This window comes from Furipterus horrens, unplaced genomic scaffold (assembly GCF_987537825.1).
Source record: "Furipterus horrens unplaced genomic scaffold, mFurHor1.1.pri manual_scaffold_11, whole genome shotgun sequence".
Lineage (NCBI taxonomy): Eukaryota > Metazoa > Chordata > Mammalia > Chiroptera > Furipteridae > Furipterus > Furipterus horrens.
In genome coordinates, this window is record NW_028327181.1 from 15,799,821 (window position 1) to 15,808,891 (window position 9,071).

Here is a 9,071-nt window from a genome sequence, read left to right on the forward strand (position 1 = left end):
AATGATTTTTTAAAAAAAGGAAAAAGAAAAACTTGCACACCAGGTGACTGATGTGCAGTCCTGGTTGAGAACCATTTCTTGGGTATGCACAGAACAGCCCTGTTTAGATAGGAAAAACTGAAAACAGCCCAATTCTCCATCAGTAGAAGAGGTAAGTGGTGGTAACTTCATGTGTAGAATGCCATGCAATAGAGAAAAATGAATGAATTAGCTATGTGTATAACTATGGGCTGTTATTCATTTTTTAATTTTATTTTCCAGTTTCAGTTGACATATAATATTATATTAGTTTCAGGTGTGTAACATAGTGATTAGACATTTGTATACCTCACAAAGCAATCACCTGGATAAGTCTAATAACCATATGACACATACATGATTATTAAAATACTATTGACTATATTCCTTATGCTGTATCTTATATCCGTGTGGCTATTTTAATTTTTCTAGCCTCACCTGAGGACATTTTTTTCATTGCTTTAAGAGAGAAGAAGGGAGAGAGAGAGAAACATCAATGTGAGAGACAGGGACTGGGGATCGTACACATTTGGACTAGAAATCAAACCTGCAAGTTAGGTATGTGCCCTGACTGCATAATGAACCTGCAACCTTTCTATTGCAGGAGGATACTCCAACTAACTAAGCCATGGTGGCTAGGGCCTCATGACTATTTTTATAACTGGCAATTTGTACTTCTTAATCCTTTTAAATTTTTCCACCCATCCCCCTAACTCCCTCCCCATATGGCAGCCATCAATTTGTTCTCTGTATCCCTGAGTTTGTTTCTGTTTTGCTTGTTCATTTATTTTGTTTTTTAAATTCCACGTGTAAGTGAAATCATATGGTATTTGTCTTTCTCACCATGGATATTCTAATAATACTGAGCACAAAAAGCAAGTCTTAAAATAAGAGATGCTACTTAAGCTCAAAACCATCAGAACTTAAAAGATTAACACACAAAAGTCAGTTGTGTTCTATACACCAGCAATAAACAACCCAAAAGGAAATTCAGATAATTCTGTTTACAGTGGTATCCAAAATAATAAAATGCCTGGGATAGATTGAAACAAAGAGGTAAAAGACGTGTGCACTGAAAACTACAAAACATTGCTGAAATAAACCAGAGAAGACCTAAATAAATTGAAAGACATCCATCTTAATGAATTGGTAGATTTAATTTTGTTAAGGTGCAATCTACAGATTCAACACAATCCCTATCAAAATTCTAATGACCCTTTTTGAAGAAATGGAAAAACCCATCCTAAAACTTATGTGGAATTTCAGGGGGCCCTGAATAGTTCATATTGTAAAAAAAAGAACAAGCTTTGTACAGTGGCAGTATCATAGCCAATGGGGTTTATCCGAGGTGTGATTATTGCTAATTGAAAACTTGTCCCAATACCCTACCATGACGACTTGAAATACAGTTGGCATTGGCAATTTTTGATAGTCTTTATAGAGACTGAATTTTTAAAAGAAAACAAAGAAAGAAGAACAAAGAGGACCAACAATGTCCAATTTTAAAACTTACTACAAAGCTGCAGTACTAAAAAACAGTGTAGTACTGATGTAAAGACAGATATTAGACAAATGGAATAGAATTGACAGAAATAAACCCAGGTATCCATAGCCAATTGAGTTTCAACAAGAGTTAAAAGGGCCAAGGTCAAGGGCAGGCTCTTCAACAAATGTTGTGACAACTGCATATTCACATGCAAAAGAATGAAGTTGGAGTCCGACCTCACACCGTATACAAAAATTAACTCAAAATTGATGAAAGTGGGAATGTAAAATGATGGTTCCTCAAAAAATTAAGCATAGGATTACCATATGATCCAGCAATTCCACTCATGCGTATATACCCAAAAGAATTGAAAGCAGGGACCCCAATATTCATAGCATTATTCACAATAGCCAAAATGGAAACAACCAAAGTGATCATCAATGGATAAATGGATAAACAAATTTTGGTATGTCCATGTGATGGAATATTATTTAGCCAAAATAGGGATGAAATATTGATACATGCTACAACATGGTTGAACCTTGAAAACATTACACTAGATGAAATAAGCCAGACACAAGAGGCTACATATTGTTGTATCATATAACCAGAACAGGTACACCCATAGAGAGAGAAAGCAGATTGGTGGCTGGGGGAAGGGGAAATGGTACGTGACTGCTTAATGGATACAGGTGATAGAAATGTTTGGAACTAGGTAGAGGTGATGGTTGTACAACATTATGAAGGTACTAAATATCACTGAAGCTTTTTAAAGGGTTAATTTTGTGTTATGTGAATTTCACTTCAATAAAAGAAAAGATGCAGGACTAACTATATTTTTAAGGATTACATTCACATGTAACAAAACTATTTTTTTAAAAATCAAGGGAATGAGAAAAGCAGACTTCACTTCACCAAAGTGAGATGTAATTGAGAGGGGTACCCAAGGGCACCAATGGTATTGGTGACATTCTGCTTTTTAAGTCTTACATATGTTCATTATATCATTCTTTATTCTTTGTGTAAGTTACTAACATTCTTTTGTATGTATGAAATCATTCTTCATGAGTTAGAGGCCCCTTGCTGTCCATGGAAAGTCTTGCTTCTCCAATTCTGTGACTCTTCCAGCCCATCTGTCAGCCCCAATGACTAGGTTGCAAGGTCACACCCTGTAATTAGCCCGTCTGTTGGCTTCACCATCTGCCTATATCTATTCCCACTACTTGTTCCCTACCTCCCACCCAGGCAGGGGGTCCTCACTGCCCCACCAACCAGAAACAGATCCTTGTTAGCACTTGTCCCCCACCTAGAAAGCATTTCCGTTTCCCCACAAATAGACACATCCTAGCCTTCCATCAGTGGGAGCCGGAGTGGCCCTGTGAACTTGGTGAGTAACCAGAGTTATTACTCTGTGGTTACCTCCGCAGGGTAGCTCTTGGTTATCCTGGAAGAGACAAGTATAGTCATACCTTGGTACTCGTTAGCTTTAGAACTTGTCAAACCCTGTACCTGTTGCATTTTGATGAGAAAAAAATGTTTCAGCACTTGGTGCTTTTCGGGACTCGTCGCACTTGCTAGAACTTGTATGAGTCACGGCGCCACCCCGCAAGAGAAACCGCCCGCAAGAGAAAATGCTTCATCGTTCGGTACTCATTGGTTTCAGCACTCATCATGAGTTCCAGAACAAATTAACGACTAGTACTAAGGTACTACTGGACTCGAGAATATAGTCTCAACGTGGAAGGGTGTAGCCCAGCCCAGGCCTTCTGCTTTTGCACGGGGTGGGGTGGTATGGGGTGGGACTGGAGGAGGAGCAGTAAAGATGGAAGTTGCTGCTGGAGGGAGTCTAAGCTCAGGAACAGGGCAGCAAAGGACCAGAGATTGGCTGCAGAAATGTGAGTGCCAGGCAAAGCCCTGCTTGGGAGCAGAGCATCTGAGGTGGGGGAGACGGGAGGACCCCAGAGGGAAGGAAGGGATCCCAGCTGGGAGAAGAGGTAGGCCACCAGGCTCCCAGATGGACAGACAGAATGCTCAGTCAGAGGAGCCGAGCCTTCAGGTCCCGGCTTGTTTTGCTTCTGGGGCTGGGTGGGGCACTGGCAGGGACAGGGCTGTCACTTTCTGACCATGTACCTCTAGGCAAGCTGATTCCCTCTTCTTGGCCTGTGTCCAGCTGTAGAATGGGAGTTGGGCTAAAAGATTTGTGGGGGTGGGTAGGCTCCTTTCAACAGACATGCTGTAATTCCAAGTGTCTTGTGTCTTAGAATACAAGGTTACCTGGCCCTGGGCTGGGCTGTGAACTGTACGGAGCCCCCCACGGCCCCCAACTCTCCACACGCCATAAAATTGGAGGGGGACTTAGGGAGAAATGGATCTGTTAATAAAAGTGTGAGTCATGGGGTATATTACCCGAAATGGGAACAAGGTAGGGGTGATGAAATGTTTTAAACTCAGTACCAGTAAGGCCGGTGAATTCCCGAGGCACGAAATGAGTCCTTCAATGTGATGCCAGGCTGTGCATCAACACTAATGAGGCATTCCTTGAGTCCATGGGTGGCGGTGCTGGCAGGAGGCCGAAGAGCAGGGAAATGCATATTCAGAACAGGAGCCTACTCCAGTGAGCGTTAACCTGGCTTCCCCTGCAATGCAATGTAGTTAAGTGGCCACCAGGTGACAGGCTAGTCCTCAGGGAAGGGGGCTACACTGGAGCCCAGCGTAGGTTTCTGCTGTTTTTACCAAGGGACTTAATTAAGGGGGGCAATGCCTAGCTCACAGGAACATACCCACTTTGGGAACTTCAGTCCCAGTGACAACAAGAGTGGGTTAGGCTGGGGGACTGCGATCCCTTCGCTGTAGGCATAAGCCCCAGGACATGTAACAAATCGTCTTAAAGAAATCTTAGCTTGCCCTGGGTTGTCTAGTTCAGTTACCGTTTCCCTCCAGACACTCAGAGAGGGGTCATGGCTCGTCCAAGCCCACACAGGACAGGTGCAGAGTAGCAGCAGCGTAACCGTGGCATGGGGGGAGGGGAAGGGCTATAGAATGGAGGGGTGGTCAGGGACCATGGCAAGTGCCATATGAAAGAGATAAAATGACATTAGAGAGTGACTGGGGCTGGGGGCTGCTTCCTGGTACGAGGAGAAGGAAGTCCTCTCTGAAAGGTGGTGTTGAGACCTGACTGGCAAGAATATCTGGGGGAAGAAACAGGAAGTTCCAGTAAAAACAGCTGGTACATTTACTATGTTCTCGGCACTGCTCTAGGTCATTTGCATGAATTAGCTTATTTAATCTCCTCACAACCTTATGAGGTAGTAGTAAGGTTATAGCTCTCATTTTACAGAAGAGAAATTGAGTCACAAGGGAACAAGCAACATTGGCAGGTGAGAGGACCAGGACCTGGGCCCCCGGTAGTCTGCTGCAGAGTCGGTGGGTGCCGTTCTGCCTCTCTAAGGCACTGGCACAGAATGACTGAGTCTGGCTGTAAAATCGGTGTTCTATCTTGAACGCAGGGCATGGGGGTGGAAATGACAACCCACTCTTCCCATGGGAAGGCTTGTGCCAGCTAGTGGCAGAGCTGGGGCAGGGTCTCCAGCACCCCTCTTGCCCTCCCTTCCTTAACCCTCTGGGGGAGTTCTTTTATTTCTTTTATTTTTTTTCAATTACAGTTTACATTGAATATTATTTTATATTGATTTCAGATGTACAGCATAGTGGTTGCCCCTGATATTTCCAGTACCCACCCGGCACCATACATAATTACTACAATACTATTGTAGTATTTCCTGTGCCATACTTCACATCCCCATGACTGTTTTGTAACTACCAATCTGTACTTCTCAATCCCTTCACCTTTTCCTCCAGTTCCCCACTCCCTGGGTTGGGGTGGGGGGTGGGAAGGGTCTGAAGTCCCAGCTCCCTGCCCCCAGTCTCTCTGTTTGCAGCTAACTGGGCCACCTCATTCTAAAGGGATTTGACTCCAGGGGACAACTGGAGACTGGTGGGAAAGGGCTTAAGGATTAGACAAGGGAAGGTAAGGGACTTAATTAGGGGGGTTAGGGTGTGGGAAGTGGGGCAGGGAGAAGATTGGTGTCTTCACAAAGCCAGGGTGGACTGCGGAAGTGAGGAGGAGCTGGACTCCTGGGGAGGAGCCGGACAGGGCTCAGTTTCTCGTATTCTGTTGTGTGTTTAGAAATAGCACATGATCATCTTAATAATCCCTCACATTTGTGCGCGCATCACTTTTCCAACCTTTATTTCACTTGGAATTCTCACAATGGCCTTGGGAAAGAGATGAGGATTACATTTCTCCCCAGGTTCCTGGCACCCAAAGAAGACAGGTGACTGCTACCAGAGGAGCTGGGGGTTAGCTCCAGACCTCGCGCTGCTGGCCCAGGACTGCTTTCTCTGCTCTCACAGCGTGAGCGCAGGCGGAGAGGCCAAGGCAGCGGCCAAGCAGTTGTGGCACACTTCATGGGAACCCAGGCTGCAAGCTCCTAGACTGAAGTCACCTAAAGACCGCTACCCAATCTCATTCTGGCCATGTTTCGCCTCCCCCAATAGTCTAAGTTCCACAAGGGCTTTTTTTTTTTTTTTTTTTAAGGTTTATTTTATTCTCATTCTAGAGAGAGGGAAAGGAGGGAGAGAGAGAGAGAGAGAGAAACACCTATCAGCTGCCTCCTGAACACTTCAACACAGGATCTAGCCTGCAACCTGGGCATGTGCCCTGACTAGGAATTGAACTAGGATCGAACTGGTAACCTTTCTCGGTTACTGGACAACTCTCCAACCAACTGAGCGACACTGGCCAGGGCCATAAGGGCAATTTTTTACTCTGTGGTTCACACAGTGCTCAGTTAAATGTGTATTGAATGAATGAGTGTATGAATTAAAGAAGGAAAAGGCCTCCTCTCTAATTTGGCTGACTCCTGCTCAGCCATCAGCTTCTCCGGGGAGCCTGGGATGCCCCCGTGCTCTGACTGGTGGCTCTGGCTGCGCTGTACTGGAGGGGGAGGGTGGCTACAGGAGTTGCCTTGACTGTAGTCCCTATGGACCATGAACTCTTTGAGGGCAGAGCCTATTTGACTCTGAGGTATCCTCATGCCTGGCACCCTGCCCACTGCATAAACAGTACTTATGGAGCAAAGGAATGAAGGTGCCCTGGCTCCCAGGTCTGGTCAGGAGCTGAAGCCTGAGCTGCCTGGAGGGGGAGGGCAGGTACAGCAGTGAGCCCACCGCCCTGCTTCTTCATTCTGCTGTTGAGGTCCTGCCACGCAGTTCCAGGTCATTCCGATTTCTTCATTCCGTCCCCGCTTTGTGGGAAAAGGGCTTGAAGGAGCTGCAGTCACTAGTAGCAGGGCTGGGAGGAGGCAAGGAAGTCAGGAGGCACACGTCTGGGCTTTTCTGCATGGCCGGCCACCTGCCCACACAAGGGCTTTCCAGAGTTCCTGCTGTGGTGGCCTCATGGCAATAGAGTGTTCCACAAATATTTGTAGAAGGGTTTAAAGACTGTTCTCCCAATGCTCAATTCACTGTGCCAAACCCCACACCACCCCTGTGCTGCTGACACCAGAGAATCAGAAGACCAGGAACCCGGCGGCCTTTGATCTCAAGGTCAATGCCCTTGTGTTAAAGGAGAGGCGTCCAAGGCCCAGAGGTCGAGGGCAAACAGCCCTGAGGAGGCCCCCACGTGCTCACTGCTGAATTGTCACTGCAGTGCATTTTCTCAAGAACATGGCCTAGCACCCAGGCTCTGGACTCCCTGCCCAGTGCTCCTGTCTGTGCCCAGAGCTGCTTCTCAGACAAATCTCAACCCTAAGGCACTAACTCCTGAGACTGGAACTGTCAGCCTATGTCCCTCCTAGGTCTCTATGCTCCAGCAGCCTGCTTTCAGCTTTCACACTACCTGTCCAGCCAACTGTATGCAGAACAGCACACTCATCCCAGAGCTGCCAAGTGGCAGGGCCTGGATCTCACCTCAGGCCTGTCTAACCCCTGAGGCTGGGCTCTTCCTGTTGGGCCAGGCTATTGCTTGAAAGTCACCACTGTAACACAAGGTAGTCAGTGTCATGGTCAGGAGACAGAGACTACAGGCCGTCAGAGGTCATGTTGGCTTGGATAGATCAGGGAGAGATTCCTGGAAACAGCAGCATTGGATCGGGGCTGTTTTTTTTTTTTTTTTAATCCTCAGTTGAGCATATGTTTACTGATGAGAGAGGGAGAAAGAGAAACATCAACGTGAGAGAGAAACATCAATCAGTTGCCTCCCGTTTGTGCCCTGACCAGGGATCAAACCTGCAACTTTTGATGTAGGGGATGATGCTTTAACCAACTGAGCTACCTGCTCAGGGCAGGATCAGAGCTTTGAAGGCCAGAGAGGATCCAGCAGGGGGAAACAGGTGAGGGCAGCAACTTAGACAGAGGCAAGAGGACAGAAGTTCATCTGAGGGACAGCATAGAGCTTCTCTTACTGAAATGAAAGTGTATGAAGGGAAATGAGTGGCGGTTGCAGCCACAAGGGATTCTGGGAAGAGAGAGGGGTAGGTCTTGAATGCAAGTCAAGGACCTAGGGAACCACTGTAGATTCTTGAGGAGAGGAGCAACATACCTAGCAGGGACGGAGAACTCCTGCTCAGGGGTTGGGGGATAGAGAAAAGGTGAGGATGGGGTGGAAGGACTCCCTCTTAATAAACTCCAAGCAGTTTACCAGATTATTATTCCAGGATTTATATTATCAGATTAACTAGCTGTTCCATAGTGGGCTGGTGATTGATAAGTTTCAGTGGTGGAAGGAGAAGAAGGCAGCCACAGGACCTGGGAAGAGCAGACTGGAGGAGGGGTACTTTACTTAAGCCTTCGTCGTGGATAACTTGCTTCCTGGGACAGGGGCACATACAGTGGGGTAGGTTGGAGCTGGGGACTATTGTCTGCTGAATGAATGTTTTCCATGTGCTTTCTGAGGCAGCCCCTGCAGGTAGCTCCCAGGTGAGTCCATGCTCTGGCCCATGGGCACCTGGCAGCATATGACCCAGAGTTGGAGTCCCAAGTCTCCATGTATTCTTATCCTCTGGTTTCTCAATAAATCACCTGACCTGCCTAACTAAGAGGGTCACCATAGGCTTCAATGAAAAGCTAGATCTGAAAAGGCCTTGTAAACTGTAAAGTGCTAAACCAACATAAGGGTTGTTCTTCTATTTTCCTTTGAGTAGGCTGCACACTGAAATACACATCTTGATCCTGGAAGGGTCTTCAGTAAAGGTCTCAGCCACATATTCAGCAAGGAAGGCAGCCATTCCCTGACTTAAGCCAGGAGCTGGTGATTCTTTAACTAGGGTAGGACTGCTGGGACTACTTGAAAACCCACAGAGGTGGGGTGGGGGCTCTCAGCCACAGGGCTGGACCTGAGACCCTCACTCTGTGCCCTGCAGAAGGCCTCTACTTTGGGGGCCATGCCAGGTTCACAGCAAAGGCCTCCCAAGTGTCTTTAATGGGCCTGTTGTAGCCTGCCTCTGCCTTCTACCCCAGAGAGCCTGGCGGTGTTCTGCTTTCTACTTTCCTGGAGCTGTGAGTGTGG

The 9,071-nt window shown here is 46.8% G+C and overlaps 1 non-coding gene across 1 annotated transcript; it reads left to right on the forward strand.

Annotated features, from left to right (window-relative positions):
* Window positions 1-1,321: 1,321 nt before the first annotated feature.
* Window positions 1,322-1,462, forward strand: LOC149997021 (U4 spliceosomal RNA). The gene has a single exon (XR_016507302.1). It is a non-coding gene; the product is annotated as a U4 spliceosomal RNA (small nuclear RNA).
* Window positions 1,463-9,071: the final 7,609 nt, after the last annotated feature.